Source organism: Pipra filicauda, unplaced genomic scaffold, assembly GCF_003945595.2.
Source record: "Pipra filicauda isolate LSUMZ 115617 unplaced genomic scaffold, ASM394559v2 scaffold25_size4600443_pilon, whole genome shotgun sequence".
In the NCBI taxonomy this organism is placed as follows: Eukaryota; Metazoa; Chordata; class Aves; order Passeriformes; family Pipridae; genus Pipra; species Pipra filicauda.
Genome location: NW_024104376.1, coordinates 4,237,009 through 4,259,192, shown reverse-complemented (window position 1 = coordinate 4,259,192; position 22,184 = coordinate 4,237,009). Strand labels below are relative to the sequence as shown.

The 22,184-nt window shown below is 39.5% G+C and overlaps 1 protein-coding gene across 5 annotated transcripts in view; it reads left to right on the top strand.

Annotated features, from left to right (window-relative positions):
• Positions 1-22,184, top strand: part of CYRIB (CYFIP related Rac1 interactor B) — a 98,067-nt gene that overhangs the window by 33,943 nt on the left and 41,940 nt on the right. For all 5 annotated transcript variants that reach the window (XM_027727406.2, XM_039382191.1, XM_039382192.1 and 2 more), the window contains exon 2: positions 20,171-20,243. The gene's annotated coding sequence lies outside the window, so the exon portion shown is untranslated. The remainder of the gene's footprint in view (positions 1-20,170; positions 20,244-22,184) is intronic.

Sequence of the window (22,184 nt, the reverse complement as noted above, 5' to 3'; positions counted from 1 at the left end):
ACAGTTCTCTTGTCTGTGTCACTGCAGATGATGAGCCAAAGAATTGAACTGTGGCCTCTGTCAGTGCTGTATGTTCTCTTGAAGGCAAGGCTTCTCCATTAAGGACTTTTTTTTTCCTTCTACCATGGCTTGTTAGCTTTCTAAAAGGAGACCTAAGGATGTGACTCAACCTTGCAGAAGGAAGGAAACATGAAATGTAGGCTGTTCTCCTGTTCTGAACTTACAGCAAACCTTTGCAGAGGGCTCGGCATTGTTGCTAAGTAAATGTAGAACAGCTGTACTGGGCACGGCAGGGAAAACAGGACAGTCTAAGTGTTCCTGGCTTTATGGAAAAGACATTGCATTTAGTGACATTGTGCATTTCAGTAAAACAAAAACAACCTACCTCCTAATTTAAACAATTTCAGTCCAAAAGAGTATAAAATCCCATTGTTTCTTCCCCACCTTTCTTAGGACGTGGGAACAAAATGCTCTGTATCCTTGTTGGTATGAGAGGAGAGTTCGAGATAGTGGATTCAGGTTTACTGACACTGGTGTGCAAACGAGAAGTGTGGGTAGGGGGATGATAATACTGCTGGTTCTCCATTTCTTTAGATACTTGAATCATTTTGTCACTTAAAAATCTGAATATGATTATTCTGTCATCTGTTGTTCCAAAATGAATTTGTATTCAATACAAATTTATAAGCCCAGGTGGCGAGCATAAATATTAAACTTCTTGGTTTATGGTAGTCTTCTTTGTCTAAAAATAGTGTACTAGCTATGGAACAGATGATGTCTTTATTCTGTTTTTTATACAGCTTGTATGTAGTCCTAGGAATGGTATCTTCTTCATGGCAATACTGTAACTGTGGTTTTGTTTTCCCCACACTGGAGGATGGACAATATACCGAAGTACAGTTTTATAAGTAAAAAAACCCAAACAAACTCCAAAAAACCCCTGCAAATCATTACTGGTGGTACCTCTGAGCCAAGGGAAAGCCTTGTACAGCTGTGCAAGCAGCTCTCCTGAAAGCTGAGGAAGTGGCAATTCCCAGTACTTTGGGAGTAGGAACAAAAGGTTGGGATATGATTGAGACTTGGGGTTGATGGCTGATCCAGGATTTCTGCACTATAGGATCAGTCTTGATTTGTTGTGCTGCTTGAGAATCTAGAATTTGACTCATAGGGTAAGTAAGGAAGGGGAAAACTTCAGGAGAGCAGAAATGGGAAGAGAACAGTTGGCAGAGGATGGACTTTGTTACAGCTGCAGTCTTGTGGGCTTGGTATTGGATTAATGATCTGTTCAGGTGCCACTCAAAGAGTACTGTCGTCCAGGGCACTGAACTTTAGGATTAGATTAAAGAAAATACATGAAGCTACTGCAGAACAAACTTCTTCTAATAAAGGCTGAAGAATTCAAATGATCCAAGCAAAACCCCACCGTACCATTGTTGTTTTTTTCTGCTTGTTTGCAGAGATTGAAAGGATTTCAGAAGGTGGTTGACCTAGTTTCTTGGGTAGCAAACTAATATGCATATCTGCTTTCTATAAAATCTGGTCATAGACCAAACTGATGTGTAAGGTGATCGAGAATCTTAGAATATAAAGGTAGTTTACTAACCTAAATATCTTAGGCCTTGACTTTAAGGAAATCAAAAGGTGATGTGATAAAGGTATATGGAATAAGATATATACCACAGGCTGACAAAATGAGTAACTTTTCTTAATGATCTGAAGTTGGCACCCAGTTATCGGGTAAAATCAGTGTAAAATAAATCAGGGGGGTTTTTTTCCCCTCACAAAGTACCTAATTGGACTGTGACATTTGCTGTCGCTACTGGCTGGAGGGGCTGAAGATGTGCATATCAAACAGGCAGAGATGACTTGTAGTTCAGGCAGTCTTTGCGCTATCTCTAAAGGGGTCCTGAGGATAATTCCCTAAATAAATACCTGCTGTTGACCTAGGTGAGCACTTGGCTGTTCATTCCTTGTCAAAAAACACCCATTTGCATTTAATAAATCAGACTGTAAAGGGGTAATAGTCTACATTCAGTGTCAAGATCCTTTAACTTTTAAGGAGAAAAGTCAGGACTTTTCTTCATCTCTGGATTTTTAGGTAGTATAAAGACAATGAAAAGATATTTAAAGAAAAAAAACTTTCTGTTAAAAGAAGGATATTCAACTTTAAGTCATGCTTGAGTTTATAACTTCTGTAAAAATAGAAACATGTCTGTATTTATTCTTGTATCAGTGCTGAAAATCAATGTATTTAAAGGTAGTGGTAGTGCTGGTTGTGATACTGATTGTGAGATTTTTTGACACCAAAGAATAGGGGGGGGAGGGAAGCTAATCAATTTATGTTATTTGAGGCCTCTAGATAGAAAATCCTGTACCTTGAGAGATGTTTCTGAAGTAGTCATAAGTCAGGATTTCATGTCCTTCCTGTGGTAGTCTTGGTTATAAAAGATGCTGAATGATTATTCCTGTATCATGATTTGGTGTGGAAGGTGACTTTCTAAACCTACTGATGTGGGGCTTTTGTTAAATAACCCCCCATCATTTGCATCAGTCTACTTGTTAGCATTTCTTGCTCTGCAAATTCGAATTTTGTGATGGAGGTAAGCTTAAGTTGGAGTCTTTTCTGCTACTGTGTCCGCCAGGAGAAACAAGTTAACCTGCTGAATTGATAAGAAACAAGTTCTTCTTTTTCTTTGTGTGAAGCTACTCGTGGTGTTAAAAGTGGGGAGAAGGAAGGGCGGGTAGAAAATACTTGCTGATTAGCAGCTACTGTAGTTTGCAAAGAGAATTGCACTTACCCTGTTGGACAGTCTTGTTTAGCATGGAATTGTACAGTTCTGCTTAAGGCTAGTGCTGTATTTATTGTGTGGTTACTTTTTTGTGCTGGTGGTGTTTTTTTCCCTTTATGAGAATGATGTAAAAACTGAATTGTTGATATTGGTCTGCACGAAACTTGAACTTGATGGGTTTTACTGCTTGAAAGTGAGACTTTTCTGCTAACAGTGATTCCTATTTGTACTAAAATACTGTGTAAACTGATTTTTTTGTAGCCATTTTGGTCGTGTTGCTTTTTCTGAAGATGATAGCCTGTGTATCATTTGGCATGCTACATGAAAAAAAGCAAGAGTGAAGGTGTGACAAGAACTTAAATAAAGTAACACAAGCAACTTTCAACTACACCATGGCTTCCTACCCACTCCCAGCACCCCAATCTCCATTTTATCCCTGTTGCAGGTTTAATTCCATCACCCTAGCGCTGACTGAGAGAGCCTTGCACCTGCTGGATAGGTCTGGAAAGGTGCTTCTATGCTTTTTTCCCCCACTTTTCAAGCCTGCCAGGCTGGACTAGTGGGAAGGCTGTCCCTATATTCCATCAGAGCTCTGGGGGTCCTGTCCTGATGGTGTTGAGTTGCTCGAGACTCAGAACGGTGTTGGAGGGATGTCACAGTCGGAGATGGGCAGCTCCATGGGCAGTGAGACCAAGGCAGAGCTGTAGTGGGAGATGCCTCTGCTGGTGCCACCAGGATCCCTAGGCACAGGGGTGTTGCTGGGACCATCCTGGCTGACCAAGTCCAGTATCATCTCACTGGGCAGTGTCAGGTGTCCTGCTGGGTCCCCAATAGCTTGGATGTTGTGGGCAGCACAGTGGCTGAGGATGTTGAGGTTCAGCAAGGCCACCTGCAAGGTTTGGAACCTGGGTCCAGGCAAGCCGTGGTATCAGTAGAGTTTGGGGGGATGAGGGAATTCAGAGCAGCCCTGAGGAGAAGGACTTGGAGGTGTTGGTAGATGAAAAGCTCAACATGAGCTGTCAATATGTGCTTGTATCCTGGAAAGCCAACTGTGTCCTGGGCTGCATTGAAAGCAGGGGGAGCAGCAGGTTGAGACATCCACTTTCATGAGACCTCATCTGGAGTAGTGTCCAGCTCAGGAGTCCTCAGCACAGCAAAGGCATGGACCTGTTGGAGTGAGTCCAGAAGAGGCTCACAAAAAGCGATTAGAGGGATGGAGCACCTATGAAGGCAGGTGAAAAGAACTGAGGTGGTTCAGCCTGGAGAAGAGAAGGCTCTGGGGAGACCTTAGAGCACCTCCCAGTATCAAAACGGGGATTATAAGACAGATGGGGACAGACTTTTTACATGGGCCTGTTGCAATAGCACAACTGAGGCCAGATTGAGACTAGATATAAGGAAGAAAATTTTGCAATGAGAGTAGTGAAACACTGGTACAGGTTGAGAGAGGTGGTAGATGCCCCATCCCTGAAAGCATTGAGAGTCAGGTCTGAGCAACCTGATCGATTTGCAAATGTCCCTTGCCATGGCAGGGGGTTGGACTAGATGACCTTTACAGGTCCCTTCCAACCCAAACCATTCTGATTCTGTGCTTCTCGGCAGTGATGTGTTGGGAAAATCTGTTTTGAGATGTTTCTCTGGTCTGGTGATGTGTGTTGATTTTGCATTATGCATTCATGGTCTGAGTTGCCTGTTTGGTCTTGTTGTGTTAAGGGTGAGGTGAGTAGTTCATCAGAATCAGAACAACTTAAAGCAAGTTAATTTTTGGACTTGTGAATGTTTTGATCAGTTGTGCAGCTTTTACTGTCCTTTACTATTAGTAAAGAAGCAGCAGTTGCACAAACACATAGCTGAACATTCTCAACCAGCAAAATTGAAATGAACTTAACTTTTTTCCTGGCTAAAACCAATGAACAGTTTGTCCTAATCTGAAGTGTATCCAAAGGCAGTCAATAACATTGTCAAGGAAAGGTAGAATTTACTCACCCTCAGGTACTAATTGTGATTTATATTTTCTTGTGACACTGTGCTGCTAGGGAAAGTAGCCTGGGAAACTACAGGTGTATGTAATGCTGGCAGTTGGTGGAATATCCTAAAGATCCAAGATTTTATTGATTCGCATCACATGGTAAATGTAAGCCCTACCGAGAAGTTAAGGAGGACATCCTTCCATGTTCAGATTTCTTTCAAACTAGTGTTGTACTTCTGGTCTTTTCAGAAGTATATTCAAAATGTGATGTGTCTCTGCATTACGGTCATTATTTAAGACCATGGTTTACTAACCTGTTGCCTCAAAGCAAACTTGAGTTTCAAGTACTGGCCTCCCCAGATAGTTCTGACAGACTATTCTTTTTAAAGAAAATTGGAAACCACCATCTTTGTAGTGGCGTCATATTCACAAAGAAACCCAAATTTGAAAATGTATCTTAGTATAAAACTGACATAAACTGTGTATGTACATGGAACGGTAATTTGCCAAAAAAAGTATTTGTTAGTGACTTCTTTTCAGCTTACCAGAATTTTGACTGCCGAGCAGCAGCTTTTTGTGCACGTGTGTAAAGATGAGCAGGAAATGACACATGGCAGATCATTTTGTGGCTACTGTTAAAGTAACTGGCTTAGTCCTATAAAGGGTATCTGGGGAAATGAAAAAAAATTTTACACATTCCAGCAAGTTCTTTTTGCTGTTATCTCTGTTGTACATGGACATAGTACCTTTTCCTTTTATATCTCAGCATTCATTAAACACCATTTGGTTAGATCTGACTTTAAATGGCTACATGGAACACTATCTCACGAGAATGGAGAGAATTTTGATACTGCTGAAAGTGGTGTTAAGTAGAAGGACTTGGCTCAGCTGTATGAAGGATAGCATGAAAGGTTAGAAAAAAAAAGGAAAGAAACCAAACCAAAACTCAACTGATAATAAAGCTCTGGTTTTTAAACTCAGAAGGCAAGATGGTCTCGCTACAAAGGCATAATGCTCATGGTGGCAGAGCTGAGTTTCCTGGGGAACTTCTGAGTATTTGACAATCTTGATGCTGTTGCAGTCTAAAGAGTAAAGCAAATGGGAGAGAAATCTTGGTTTATTCTTAGGAGTTGGGAGGAATTGTGTTGAATAAACATGCAAAGTACAACCAAAATCTGTTTGAGTCCATAACAGTAACGTGTTGACTGACTGTCATGCATTTTGTGTTGAGGGCTGTGTGTGCTTGGGATTGGAATTAGGCTGAAGTGTGAATTAGTGTGAATGGCAACACCTTTGGAATAAAAGGTGGTTGATGAAAAGTTGCAGTTTTGACTCCAATCTGCAAACAAGAAAGTTGACATTGTTTTTAATGGTTAGATAGAGGGAAAATGTAAGTGTATACAGATATTAAATCCTACAAGTACTTGACAGGCAGAATTTCTCTCTTGTAACACAGACATTGATGGAAGTTTGACTTTGGTGAAAAGACAAGCTGCTACATAACTACAGCTGCTTTCTTGGAACTAGTTGCAATTTTCTTCTCAATTACAGCATGGCTTTAACTGTGTTCCTGGCACGATGGCCTTCTCCCCCTGCCCAATTTTTATAATGTTGTTTTTTTTTTAATTTCCTGCTTTCTCAGAGCTAACCTTTCTGTGCTGTACAGCAATAAAAGATCTGTCTTCTTGTGTCCCCTGGGAGATAATGGGAGCAGGTGATAAAGTGGTTAATATTGCCTCCTACCGCTGCCTCTGTCTAGTAGCTCCTTCTAAGCTTAAATAAATTTGTAGCAGTTCTGTTTGGCATTTATAGTTCATTACATTCATTTTCAATTTCAGGTTTTTAAGTCTGAAAGTCTTATATCTCAGGGCTTTTCCTCTCACAGTATCAGCCTTGTAAAGAAGTGGCAATAATTCTTAATAATCCGGTTTCAATAAACTGTTGTCACTGACAAGTTACTTGTAAGGGGGACCTGAAAGGGTTATGTCTTATGAAATTCCATCATCCTTCGTGCTTTTAGATGTGGGGTTTTTTTAAGGAAAAAAAAAAGGCTGATAATTCAGGCCAACTGATCTTATTTTTTGTTGGGAGGACAAATGGACATTTTCAGGTCTGATGATAGAGCAAATCTTTAAGCTAGGAACCACTTACTGTCTTGCAGATACCTCTTAAAGGATGTCCTCCCATCGAAGTTGTGAAGGCAAATGCTTTAAATAAAAGTTTGGAGATAAATTTAATCCTGTGATCTTTGTCATAAGCAATCTCCACTGAGATTCAGGAGTAACATGGGATTGATTGCCCTGATGCCTGCCTTTGAATTCTGTATAGTTGTGTTATTTTAATATTAATTTTATATGTACTTTAGAATATAATGGGGGACACAACCTACAAGAAGGTATTGAATTCACCCTTTCTCTTTGCAGATACTTGTTCATATACGTACAACAAAATTGGTTTTGCAGATTGTGTGCTATCTCCTCATTGAAAGCAAAGAATGATATTCCTTGATTTTTTTATCTCCTTTCTGCCAAGGAAAGGAATAAATTGCCAAGGCTTCTTTGCCAATGAAGAATACTTCGAGAATGCATTTATTTGTGGTTATAGCTGTAGAGAGACAGTGTAAATTAAAGAATGTTTTAAAACTGAAAGTACATTAATCTACACTGACTGAACAGATATTGAGTCTTGCTTAACTTCTCCTTTTAGTCAAGTAACAGTGGTAGGCTGAAAGTCTGTCTGCACTTAACTGTGATACAGTACAGCTGTATAAATTAATGTTTTGAATAGTTCTGAATTGAGAGATTTATAAGAACAAGGGTGGTAGCTGCAGATACTTCATTATCCCCTCAGGTAAGTTCAAAGACGACCTCATATTTGAATAATTTGTCTAGGGACTTGCTTCCATATACAGAGATTTCTCCCAGACTTGTACTATTTTGGCCTGGTCTCTTATCCTCAAATACTTGTAGGACAGTTTTTTGTCCTTCCTAACTAAGCTGAGGCTCTGGAACTGCTTCAGAAATGGAAAAAAAAATGCCTATGCACATGGACAGGTTTTGGTTTCTTTAACTTAGAATAGAGTCTGTTTTAGTCTCTGAGTATCTATTCTGTAAATAGGGAAAAATAGACTTGGTTAGAATTTTTGAAAGCAGAACCAAAATCTTGAAGCTCGGCCTCTTCGGAAATGCTTGTTTTCCCTTAAAATACACAGTTAGACATTTTTAAAGAGTAAACAGGCCGGAAAGAAATTTTTTTATCCTTCAGCACGGAGCTGCACACTGAGGAGAAGGCTAAAAGCTATGAATTTGCATGTTGGGATTGGCGTTTATGGTGGTGACTTTAAACTGTGTTGCAACTCTCGAGTGCTTTACTGATTTGAATATTTCTGATAACAATGCTTCCAAACCATAGAAGCCTGCTGAGGGTGAGGAAGCATGCAGCTTGATGGCAGATTCAAAATCAGCAACAGTGGCACAGATAATATAACTTATTAAAAACTTCGTTAATACTTAGGCTTTCAAAATGTTTCATAGTTAAGAGAACTTCAGGGGAACTCTGATTTCTGATGAAATGTAGCAATAAGTTCAGATTAAACCACTAAACTATTACATTGTTCTTTTGTAGAGCATGTTTCTAACTGTCAAATTGTGAAGGATGCTGATGTGGCTGAGTGAAATTTAGAGTACTTTTTGTGCAAAGAGTGAGATGTTTAGGGCTCACTACCTCACTTCTTTTTTTCCATTGGAAATACCTAAAATGGTATAAAATGTGAAATGCATATCCGATATTTAAGCATTTTGTTTACTCACTAGGACACCTAATGGAACACTGGCATTCATAAAATTGATGGCATGAAATATTAATTCAATTTAAACCAGAAATTCCAAAGCTACACTTCTTTTGTGGGTGTGAGACAGCAGCTTTGTGGGAGCCTAAGGTACTTTAGAGTATAGTGACTATATTAAAAAACTTCCCATCAACAGAAGCATTCAGATGAGTAGGATGGATCAGGTATATCCGTCAGTGGGCTGGTTTCTGTCTGTGTTTCTCTTTCTGCCCCTCTCCACCACCCCTTTTGTGTCACTATCTGGTCTTAAGTAAGCTACTTTTCACCTTGTGTGTCTTTTAAACTTTCATGTCATTCTGTGTAAGTGTGACTTAATCCTACTTGAGTTTGTATACTGGGGAATGATCCTGTTTGCCATTCCCATGCTCTTGCAGATGGACATATCCAGGGAAGTGAAGTGTTCTACCTTTGGTCTTACAGATATGGGCTTATGACAATAAACTAGAAAGAGCTGCAGTTGGAAGGCTGTTGAGAGTCTCTGCCTTTAGGTAGTAAGTTTTATTGGCTAGTAGAAAAGTTATAGCTGTGTTTTCTGAAATAAATCTGCTTCAGTGGCTTGGCACTACCCCAATGTACCTTTTTGGAACAGTGATCCCTTGACATAAGTGAGTGCTGAAGCAGCTCTTTCCCATTACAGGCAGAGTGCTCAGTGGAAGAAACTAAATGTCTGTAAAATGCTGTGTGATAATTTGTTATGATAATCAAAACTTTGGCAGTATCTACAGGAGTTTAAGGTTAGGAAGCAGCTGTTCCTTCCTTGGAGTTTAGTTTCCTACCATGCATTGCTCTCGTGGTGCTGCATACGTGCACCAAGGCAGCGCGTGAGGCTCCAGAAACTGCCTTACAAATATGGGGTTTCTTGCAACTAGCGTGAATTAGTTCTCATAAATGTTGTGTTCAGGCATTAGCAGGATGTGACAAGTCTGTGCCTGAAGTTACAGGTTTTGAATCCACTTCTCGTGGCAGTGGTACATTTTATTTGGAGGTTTCAGTGTTGGCAAAGAAACTGTAACTGCTTGTGCCCTCTGCTATCTCTTAAGAACGTGACATGGAACCAGAGTTAGAGATGCCACCTCTGTGAACTACCATTGTTTCTCTGCCTGATTTCTTGAGAACTTTTTTCACATTCTCATGAACTTCTTAACTTCTGTGATAACTGTGGTGTTCTTGATCATGGAGGATACTCTGTCTGAGGAACAAACCAAGAAGGCCGTTTTACTTTTCTAAGTGGGTTTATTTTTCAGATTATTGTTATATGAGAGGGGGATAGAATTTTTGGATCCTGATAATGGTTTGAGCACAAATTTATCTTTGACTCCAAGGCTCCTTCCATGGGAGCAGCTTTTTCTATAAATTTGATTTAAATATTCCTAGTAGAATGCAAATTATACTCTTACACTCAATTTTCATCTTAGAAAGTTGTCCCAGTGTAAGTTCAGCATTGTTTTTAATAAGTTTGTTCTAAGTACAAGACACTTTAGGACATTCCTCTGTAATAATCCAGCAGTAACCAGCGTTGCAGTTGGTTGACCTGGATGAAACATTTCCCCCCCTCAAGCACATTGTGTTTAACATGTGCATCTTTTCGGGGTTTTTAAATTATTTTTATTTGTAACCTCTGTAAAAAGACGGTTTGACCAACAGTTTGGAATATTTGCATGATTTTTTTTAAATGATTATTCAAAGTAGTCTTAATAAAAGATTTTTGGGGGGCAGAACTATAATGTACATATTGAAGTGAAGTCACTGTTTGTTATGTCCAGGATTAGACTGGACTGTCTCAAGTGATTAGTTAACTTCTTACTGTCTGTAGGGCCTTATCTTAAAGGCTTAAGAAGCTCAAGTATTCAGCAGTAAAGCAGTAACTTCCATTATTTTTGAGGTTGATGGATGAGAGTTTAACAAGAATATCTGTTAGATAGGAATGCAGTGTCTGATTTTTGGAGTCTGTACTGCTTCAGCAACTTCTGTCTGTAACATGATGTAGCGCAGAGATTTTGGAGGTGTTCTGCATGTGTGCCTCACCCAGTGTATCCTCACTGACTGCCTTGAAGGGTCACTAAATAGCCTCCTCTGTGCTTACCCCCTTCAGGATTCATTCATTGCTGCCCTTAGTAACTCTTGGTGTAGCAGAATTCAAAGACTGCACACCTGGCTAAAGTCCTGCTCTGCTCAGTGTTGGATGTTTTGCCTCATCACTAAGAAAGATAAGATAAGAAACTGGGGCACAGCAACGTTAATTACCTGGAAGCAAATAGGAAGTCTGTAGAAAAAAAAAAGGGATGAAATGCATTTCCCTGTTAACTGCAATGTTAGACTGAGATTCTGTATCTGAGTGATTTCTAATAAAACGTCTTTATAAGATAGAAGCAAGGTTAGTAATAGCCTGTGGAACTCTTTTAATTTCTCTACAGTGATACGTTAACTGAAAGTACATCCAAGTGAAAACCTTTCATTCTTTTAGATCTAGAAGATCTTAGTCATTGCTGATGAATTTGTTTTTTTGGTTTTTTGTACTGTTTTTGCTGATACTTGTATTTTTAAGCAAATAACCAGTTTTCCACAAAAATATGAGAGATGGGGGCTGAGAAGGTCAACATCCATTTCTAGATTTGAGTGGTAAAATAATGAATAAGTTAATGTTTGTCTTGTCTTAATCTTTAAAAACCAGACTACTTTTTATTGAAAGACAGAAAAGCTACAGGAAGCCTCTTGATCAGCCAAAGGGGTTTTGCATTGCTCTTTATGGAGTCAGCCTCCCTTTGTTATTGTGCTTTCTGTGGTGCTTATGGCAGTACCATAAGGCAAAAGTAATTTTATAGGTGACAAGCATATCTTTATTAATGAGATTTATTGTTATGTAAGTCTTCTCACTTCCTCTGTCTTGTTTTTGTCATATTCCAGTATTCAGAGATTGCTGGAAAATGTCTGCTGTGTTGGAAAGTTCCTGCTACAGGAGGTTCTGCTATAAGAACACCCATAAATCATCCAGTTCTTTGGCACTGTCTTTGCCACATGAGATGTCCCTGATAAATTGTGTAAGTTCATGTATAGCAATGCAAATAATTCCATAGTAGGTAATGTTTGTTCTAGCTCATGCTGGGCACAGTGACCCTCACACTAAACCCTGTCTATTGTGAAAGTTAACTAGCCTCATTTATTCTGAGACTCCTTCCCACACAGATGATATGGAAGCTTTCTGTAGTTGAAGCCAGCAAGGCTTCAGTCAGTCCTGTTACAGCAGATGATTTAACTTCTCTGAGTGCTCTTAACTCTATGTGTGTGTGTGTGTGTAGCCTTTTCCTGTCAGCAGCCAGACACGTATATGGTGTGCAATTAATCTGTGCATCTGTACGCCATCCAACACGCCCTGTAGGCACTGAATCATAGTCCTTGAACAGATGAGTACTACAGCACCACGTGACAGATCCAGTTTCTTCCTAGAAGGCATCGATGGTGCGTGTGCACGCGCTTTCATTTATACCTCTCGCCAAGCTGGAGTTTCCTCCTGGCCTTCTGTTACACAACTCTTGTCACACTTTTCCGGTTACCGTGTCTCTGAAGAGCTCAGGAGCCTCTGCCTTCCATTTGGTTGGACATTAACCTCATACGTGGCGCTGCCCATGCTCGGATTGCACGGTGTGGGAAGGGCCCTGTGGGTTTCTCCTGAAGGAGCAGCCTGAAGCACGATCCGCCTGTAGAGCAACTCTCTCATCGTGTGGTTTGATGGAGTCCCTGATCTAAATTTGGAGACTGCAAAAGCCAGGCACCTTGATTTCAAGTCTGGTTACGCTTTTGTACAATTTATCCCTGTTATTCAGTGGTACTCTTGAACCTGGTGGTCCTAGGACTTTTTTGTGATGCCTGAAGTCCTTGTACTAATGATACTCTTGTTGTGTGTGTATCCACTTGCAAATAAATGGTTAGGAGGTGAAGGGAAGCTGCTATATATGCATGTCTGCTGTTGGAGTTTTACTTATGTACAGCAACTTCATGTCTACCAGAATTATGCTGGCCATGATTCCCCAATTTTATGTGATACAGTTCCTTTGCTTCTTGTGTGTATTTAATTGAGTTTTATGGCTGCATTTCTTCATAAAAAACTCTATGTCAAAATCCATTAGTCTTCAGGTAAGTCTTTCTAGCCTTATTGCAGCAAAAAAGCTTTGTAGTGTGACAAGTCTCTAAATAAAAATAATTATTTTTTTTTTATTTGACCTCTGTTCCAGGATAAAGTTTGAGTTGAAAAGCATGAACTGATTCCCTTGTTGCAGTCTCTAGAACATGTATGTGACTATTTGAGTGTTGGTGTTTGTTATTTAACTTAAGCAGAAAAATGTAAGACTTGTTCTTAAATGCTTCCTCTGTTACTCCAAATACAGGGTAATATAGAAAAATTGTTGTGCTCTCTCAGTGCAGACCTAAATAGGAGGATGTGAGAGCGTAAGAATGGCTTAAAATTCATCAGATTTCCTGTGCAGAAACAGGAGTCCAGTTGCCTTTAATGTCTCGCTAGTGAGAAGCGGATGTAAAAGCTGAGACAGCCTGCAGACAACCTTCTGGGGGTAAAGCTTCCTACTCCAAGGTCTCAAAACATAAGCTTTGCAGTATTTTTTTTTTTTTTAAAGCAAATATTGGTTCCTAAAAAGATCATTCAGACTGCTTAAACTAAGAGTTTAAACTATTTACACATCAGATAAAGTTAGGTACTGTAAACATCGCTAAGAGCTGGAACTAATTCCTGCCTCTCTGTAGAGTAGATAACAAGCTTGTCTAAATCCAGAGGAATAGGAAACAGGAGGGGAAAAAAAAGGATATATTGACCAACTGTCCTCTGCCCTTCCCTCCTCTTCAGAGGTTTTAAATGGTAGACATAATAACCTACTGATGGTAGCATAAGGGACACTTCACTCTACCCTCTATTTGAGGAGTCTTTAATTCATTGTCTACCTGTGAGCCAGGCTGGTGCCTTTCTTCCAGCTGAGACTGGGACACTTTATGAGTAAAAATATGAAGGATGCTGAAGCTGGGACATGTTGTGAATAGGGGTTTAAGGTGTGCATCCAGGAAAGACTAAGCACAGCAGAGCCTCGTGAGAAGGAATTTTGTGAAGTGGGGGAAAGTCTTTTGTGTGTAGTCTTTGCTTACAATAGATCTCTGTCCAATGGAAATCTTAAACTGTGCTTGGAGTTGGGATACGCAGCTTCTATCCTATGGTTACGAGCTTTAACTTACTGAAGGGTTTGTGTAGCTTGCTCATAACTTTAACAGCTAAAGCTCTTAGAAAGCAGAACTCCTGGTCTGCTGATTCTGGTCACACAGGGACCTTTTATTGTGGATAGCAGAAGAATTAGGACTGGTTTGATGTTGATTCCATGGGGTAATTCCTGGTTTCTGCTACAACATAATTCAGTGCCTTGGCTGAGTGTTGTGTATCCAAGGAGAAAACATACATTAACTGAGATCTGGGGTCAAAAGATATGTGGTGCCTGTACTTGAGAGGGAAGAAGCATTCCGGGTTGTGCCTGTTCTCTGTGTGACAAAAAGTAACTTGCTCCTGACATTTCTGACTAAGTTTGTATGAGTTACATGATCTGAACTTGATTGTCTTCCTCCTTTGTATTGTATCAAGAACATTCTCTCACTGGGAGTAGGAAAAGATTAGTCCTGTTTCAGTCTCTGTGTAACTGTATGTATGTGCCCTTTTCAGCCTGCTATGGAAACCTGCTCCATAACTAATCTGGAGAACATGTCATCTGTGTGCTGCCTCTTCATCTCTAAGTTGAGTCACTCTAAGGGCTTTAGTCACTCTCTAAGGAGTAGCTCCGTTTTAAGAGGGAACTGGAGAAAATACTCATCATGTTTTTTCTTGTCCAGCATCAAATATATTCTTTTCTGCCCATAGTTAAACTTTAAGCCTGGCCTCTATAAGAGTATTCAGATGATTGGCATCATTACAGCTCCACTTCCACATTTGTCTTTGAAACAGAGGAATAGTCTCATTATATGGCTAAATGGAATAGGTATTTAGCAATTTCAGTTTGGTTGGTTTTTTACATAAGAGCTACCTTCTTATTGCTGCATTTACAGTAAATATAGGCATAGGTTCCTGAGCTCCAAGAAGCTGGGTGAATAAGGGCTTGAAGGTAAGTCTGGTGATAGAACTTCTGCAGTGTGAGCAAACTCTACTGGAACTGAAGCATGCACTATTCCCAATTGTAATTAATAAATAATTTTTAAAAAAAGGTGATAAGGGTAGTCACCTGCTAGGATTCAGTTCTTCTGTAGTACTTAGAGTTATTTTGAAAAACCTGTGTTTTTAAGGGAAGTTGCTAAACCATGCCACAGTACTGAACTTGAAATATCAAGTCCAGTATTTGAAAGCTGCAATACGGCACTGACAGGAGAAAGTATTTACAGATGGAAATCCTTTCTATGACTTTGGAATAATTATCAGAGAAAAAACTGATCAGTGCTCTGTTGGTAAATTATACTTCAATGAATGCATTGTGTTGGGCTGATAATACTTTAAACCTGTGACAAATGTTTGCTGTGGGACAAAGGAAGGTTATGTGTGTCTTTTCCCTTCGTGTCTTTGCAACTCTTAATGAACTGGACGATCTTCATTTACACACAAAATTAGCTACTGGTACGTTAATATGTTTTGTTGCTTTGTAGATCAAACCTATAAGGAATAGCATGCTTAAATCCTGTAACTGATGCTGTTCTGGTGAATGAAGAAAAGTAATAATTTGATGTTAAAAATGGTCAGGGTGTCACTAGAGTGTTATGGTGTTACATGGAAGCAGAGCTACAGTCTTCCGGAGGCAGATAGTCTTAACTTTGGAATGTGTCTTGGCATCAGGGTTATCATACACCTGTATGATGTACAGGTGAAGCTCAGACTATTGAGTTTTAGTGTAATTACTTTGATCTTAAACACTTGGTTTCATTTCTGTCCTGGAAATAAAGGAATGAGAACTTACTTTTTCAGCTGTGTAGAAGTAAATTTGGAGATTTTTTTTCATAGTTCTCTGACTACCAATTCTTCAGATCACAGGAGAATTTCCTCTTTCAACTGAAAATTAAAGTTTTGGCAATATGTGTTTGTAAGGGAAAAAGTAGTCTATCATTTTAGTGAGCTATAAAATTCTTGAGTTTTGCTTGTCATGGAACTATCTGTGAATTCTAGTATTTGTAGGTGTTCCTATTTTTGTAGGACACTGATTATGTTGCTTTCTGCCTCTTCTTTTGTAGCTGCCTTATGAAGAGTAGCCTGCCAAAAGCTCTGCAGGGATTATTTTGACTGCTCAATGTATGTGCTGTGTTATGTCTGACAACAGAATTGTTTGTAAACTACCATAAGCCTTCTGACACTTAGTTATCTTTATGGCTTATTTTTTTTCTTTAACTCATTTTGTATACTCTGCTTTTCAGATATCTCTTATCATGGGCTGTTGTCTCTAGCCGTCTGTTGTGATCTTGTGTCAGGGAGGATACGTCACCTTGAATCCACATTGCTGTCTCTTCTATGCATCCTATGCTTTGAGCTAAGCAAAATCAAGCACAGGCAAAGAGGATGTATGTAATGAGGTTTTTAACCGTGGTTCATGTCTATACAACAGTGTTGGGCATACAGGCTACTTGGAGAGGTGGAGTTACTCCTAAATGTACTTCAGACAAAGCTTTTGAGTTGAAATAACCTGCATGTTAAGTTGTGAAATCTATATTTGTCTGGGCCTTTGAAGAGGCGCCGTGTAGGTTACCAATAACAGAGGAAGTGAAATGGCATCTCAGGCCACCCCAGATGGTCACTTCAGTAGTGTCCTTGGGAGGAGAAGTATCCGACTGGAACAAGGCAGAGACCAGGAGTGTGTGTTATTGGGTCAGCAGCTGAGGGTTTGGGCAGAATTTCAGGACAGATTTTGACCTGTTTCCCTCTGCATCTCAGCCCTGAGTCATCCCTGTAACCTGCTTGTGAAGACTTGTAGCCAGCTCTGACACAGGGCTTACCTGGCTGTGAGTGACAGTCTTGCTTTAATGGTGGCAAAGACTGCAAAATTATTTATGTTAACTTCAAGCCCCTACATAGAAGCTACTGTATCTGATGGTAACTGCCTGTTTTGCCACAGTATTTCAGAAAACTCTTGTATGGAGTATCCTGAATTTCTCAGTATAACCCATTACCTCATATGTTAGTGGCTTTACCCTTCTCTCCTGAGGACACAACCATTAATAAATTTCTCAGAAGTCTTCTTCCTTATAGCTTAAATGAGTGCAAAAGTTGGAGGCCTGAGAATCAGTGGCTGTGACTCTGCCTGTTGGAACATGTACACCCGAGAAAAGCGAACACTGAGATTCACAGAAGGCTCTTTGCATCTTCATGGTTAATGGTTTTCTTGAGCATGAATTTTATATAAAGCACGAGATTTAATCAGGTGCTGTACTTCAGAGTTTAATTCCACCTTCCCCTTAAGTGACAGAACTAATGAAATAAGGGATGGTCACTTAAATGAATAGATGAAGTCTCCCTAATTTAGCAGTAACAAGTGGGTTTATTGTCTGCTTCCTTCTTTTGAACTCACCATCCTATAAAGTTATGCCAACACAGTGTGTAGAGGGCAAGCAAGGATATCTCCTGGGAATGAGCTTACTCTTTTGTTGTTCACCTGCTATTCTCATTAGCCTGTCAAAGAAACTGTGTTAATTTGCTCCACAAAGGTCTACTGAAGTTGAGAAAATTAGTTTGTGAACAAATTTTATCTGAAAACTAAGATGGCACCTAATTTGATTTTTCTCAGCTGTGTTATTTATGCCATAGGTTACAGTTGGGGCATCTGTTGTTTAAAAAAAAAAAAAAAGCTCTCCTGACAGGTTTTATGGACTGGATTAATCTAGATCATGTATAAGGAATTGTTGCCTTGAAAGCTGTAGAGATCTTGCAAAGGAATCACCTGTCTGCAGCTTTCTCTGTGTGATCCCACTCCAGCACCCCTGTGTTTCCCACATGCAGTGCTGCTCCTGTGCAGCAGCCTCTTACCTCTCCAGTTCCTCCTGTCACACCAGGCTTTATTCTTTGCCCAGCACTGGCAGATGATGTAGTTCCACTGCTCATGGATGTTTCCATGATCCCTCCAGTCCACTGTTACCTACAGCTGTTTTGCAGGTTGAGTTTTCCCATCCGGAATTGCTCCACAGCTGTTGCTGCTGCCACTTGCTTCCCTTTCTCACCTAAAGGCCAGTCTGCAGGAATGGGTTGCCGGGGAGAAGGAACTACAGCATGGGAAATGCTGAGCAGCCAGGAGTGGGGTCAGTGCAGGACTGGAGAGGCAGAAGAGTCTCCAGCAGGCTTAGGTATTGCTTTCAGTAAAACGAACTCCTGCATGTGTCTTCAGGTAGTTAAATTCTCAGAGATTGAACCATTTGAATTTGGCAACATGATTCTGTGTGCGTTGGTCCAGTGGAAACATAACAAAATTTCTGTTAAACAAAATGATCAGTCATGCTTGGAAAAAAAATCCATTTCGTGGTACTGAATAGGAAGCTTTTCATACTGTAGTGTAACAGAGTAGAAGGAGGTGTTTTTGTGGAATATGTTGAAGGAACTTGCACATGTGGCATTGCAAAAATGGTCACTCAGGCAGCAGGACTTTCAATCCTGTTACAGGATGTAGGAAGTGACAGAATTGCTCTGCTCAGCTCTTGCCAAGCAGCATGAGTGGAAGGACCTTATGGCTTGCATTCAGAAGTTTTTAAGGGAATTGTTAACTTTATACACTTGCCTGGGAAGAGGACCGTAAATGAAAGGGGTTGAAATTGAGTGGTAAAACAATTGTTAAAAGAAAGCCTATGCTTTTAACAGAGTGAATAAGGTGTTTTGGGTGTTTTTTAGATTTCTCCTTCTGATGGAGAGAGAAATAGTGCTTATTACGACATTTACAGAAAAAAAAAAAAGAAACGACCACATTAATTTGGCAGGCATTGCTTATCTCAGGTGCTGCCTTGATACAAATTGGCAGAAGTTATTGTTTTTTAACATTTTTTCTTTTTTTTTTTTTTTTTTTTTTTTTTTTTTTTTCAACTGTCTGTTGCAACTGTTTGCTTCAGTGTAGCTGTGAATAGGATCCCTTGATTTTATTTGTCAATTAAATTTTGCATAGTATCTCAGAGTACTTGTTCTTCTGAGCTGTGCTTTTCAGGTTGCAAGTTTCTCCTTTGTGGAGAGGGCAGGAGGCAATGGGTGGTATCTTTTGATGGTAGTTTTCACTGTGACTAGAATATTTCCCCAGCCTTGATACTTCATAGCTCTTCCCCTTCCCTCCGTGCTTCCCAAGCTGGGACAAATCAGTGATGTTATGGCCTTTGTGATTGGAAAATTCACTGCAAAGCAACGTATTTTTTCTCAAATGCTTGTTAATCAGGATTACCTGATGAAAGAGGAACTGCTGATAGCTGATTAAATACAAATTAACACTGAATTTTTCATGCCTCTTCAGCTGGATTTGAAATGACAAGACAGGGATTTTATATTTCTAAAGCAAGTTTGTGCTAAAAACAGATGCATTGCAGAATCTGCCTGACTTTGCTGTAGAAGCAGAAAGAGAATTGGAGTGCAAAATGAGAAGATCACTTTTTGAAAGAAACCTTGAGATGTGACATATTAGAAGGGTGGATTCTGGTACCAGGAACACCCGAAGTAGGAGCAGCAGTGGTTTTACTGGAGACAGGTTAAGTGTCAACGCTCAAGTATTTAAATTAGCTGAAATCCCTCAAACAGAAGCAGCCTACAAAACCTCAAAGGGATAAGGTTTATGAACCTTTCACCACAATAGAAAGGTGCCAGTTTTGACCAGTTCATCATCCAGTTACTGTACTAAAAAAGGTAGACTGCTATAGAAATCTGCTCCAAATTAACTTAAACACCCTTTGAATGCTTGCAGCGGAATCTGTGCTGCATTTCCATAGGAAATGCTGTTTTGTCTGACCATACAAATAATGTTTTTTTTTTCTAAACTAGAAGATTAGTTTTGAAGCAGGAAATCCTGGTTAACATACAGAAAGTTCAGAAAGGTAAAAACTTTCACTGGCTGCATTTTTCTTTAACTGATGAAAACTGTAGCAATGAAGCATTTTTTCCCTGTGTGCAATATATATATATAACACTGTAAATAAAGCTTGAACAGAGACCTACTTTTTTTCTGCTGCAATTATGTGTAACTTGGCTCCGTAATGCAGAGATGTAATGCTCTATTTTTTGTGCTGTAACTATATGTAACTTAACTCGGTAATGCTGAGATGCAATGCTCTATTTCTGATGCTTGTGATCATGGCTGGCTAATGGCCTTACTGACTGAGGGTTTGTGAGGATGCCTCTCCATTCACTTGTAATGTCACTTCCATAAAATAACAAGTGTTTTTGAAATTGATGTGTTTTATTTGCATTCCTGAGGAATTATGTAGGTTCCTTGGCACTGCAGGATCAACTTTGATTTACCCCGGCACTGGCTTATGTGATGGAAATGCTATATATTATTTGTGTTTAATGGGATTCTTCTGTTTTTTCAGATCTGAAGACGAGCTGCTGCATTGATTATCTGAAGAAGTCTCTGTTAAGACTGCAAGAAGAGACTACCAGCTGGTAAACATTTCCTTAGGTTTCTTTTCTTGTAGAATGTTTCTTAGTTTTCCATAATATTTTAGACCAAGAAGTACAAAGTATTTTTGTATATATTTTGAATCTATTGAAAGCAAAATGTAGCTCATGCAATATTTTTTCTTTCTAACTGTCTGTAGCTTACCAGACAAAAGACTCAGTAGCAGTGGATAACATGTGGGTATTTAAACTGGAATACAAATTGATTAGATTCCTGTTCTCTCTGTAGGAGAAGAAAGACTGGGTTTTTTCCTTGTATTGGCACATTAAACATTGTCTATTTACCTTTTTAGCTGAGACAAATACAATGCATCTGTACCCTATCCTATATAAATATTGTTTGAATGTAGTAGTGCAAACAGTGAAACTTCAAATCTGATGCTTCAGAGTCTGGAGAGAGAAGAAAGGAAGCTTTAGCAGAAGTTCAGATGCTTTGGAAGATGCCATTAATGTGCTTGTAATTGTTCAATGGCTGTTTGGTGAAGCATAACTTTCACTGAAAATAATAAAATAAAACTAAGGATGTCTCGTAATTTCCAGGCATTTAAAGTGTGCAGGCTGCCTGTAGGTTCAGAGTGGTAAAAGGATCATCAGTGAAGAGCTATGACCACTTAACAGCAGTTTGCCAGCCCATAAGCTAATTTGTTGAGCTACGCTATTACAAGCAATCACAAGAAAACATGAGGATTTAGGACATTTGAGTATGTCTTGGTGTTGATAGTGGGTACCAGATTTACAGCTCACTTTTCAAATAATTAATGTTATGCATGAAGTAGCAGTTTTCCTCTGTAATTATACCTTACTATCTACCTTCTATGAAACTTGAATCCTACCTTTCTGTTTATTTCTACCACTTGAGCTCCAGGGCTTAGTAAACTTGTGTCAAGAGGGTTCTCAGCCCAGAGTGGGGTGATGCAGCGGGGTTCAAGGATGAACATGGAAAGAAGCAGTATCCTAGCCAGTAAGAAAACATTGAGCTTTTATCACTTATGCATTTACAGATGCTTTATTAATCTTCACTTAGCAGTTAATTTGCCTAAATTTTGTAAGCAATTGAGGATAACTTCATGAAGTGTTGTGTGGCTGTTGCAGAGAATATTAAGCTACTGTGTTCTGTTACTCTGCCAAACCTAGATTAATGATAGAAAAGTTTTGAAGGCTTATAGTGGTCAATAATGTGCATGTTAGAAGTGATGTAGTAAAAACAATGTCTGACTTTTTAGTCTTTTTTTTTTATATATATAAAGATGACTTGCATAGTACAGCTCTTTGTGAGTGGTAATTTCAACGGCTTTGTTGGCCATGTAAAGTTGCAGCTCCTGAAGGTAAAATGCGTATGAGATTCCTATTCCTTTCCAAGTACTTAGTTTGAAAGTGCATGTCCTTAAACTTACAGGAGAAAAAACCTGTGTTGTGTAGTGTGTTGGCATTTGAGGTACCAAAACACTGCATAGCCAACATAAGTTTTGAACCACGTTATAATTATCTGATAGTAATTTTTAGGTTATTACTTTAGATTATTTTGATGGTATATGATGTGAATAAATAATGTGTGTCTGTCACTAAGTTTGGGTTCATAGCTTGCCCCATACAGAAGACTGAAAAGCCCATTAGCCTAGAAGCAAAGGACCCTCTGTCCTTATCCCTGCTTTGGCTTCTTTCCCACCTCATCATCTCCCCATTTCTCTCAGAGAGAGAAATTTAACAGGATGGCCATGCTGACTAAACTGGGTAGTTCTATAGTTCTTTGTCTGCAACTGTGGTAAAGTATTTGTCTTAATTCAGTTTAGTTTGTGCTGCACAGACTTGATTTCACTGTCTCCAGCATTAACTTTGATCTGGGAAGACTGGAGTTGAGAGCCTGCTGAGCTCTACTGCATTTTAGACCTGACGCAGGTCTCAGCTCAGGCCCCCAGCTCTGGGAAC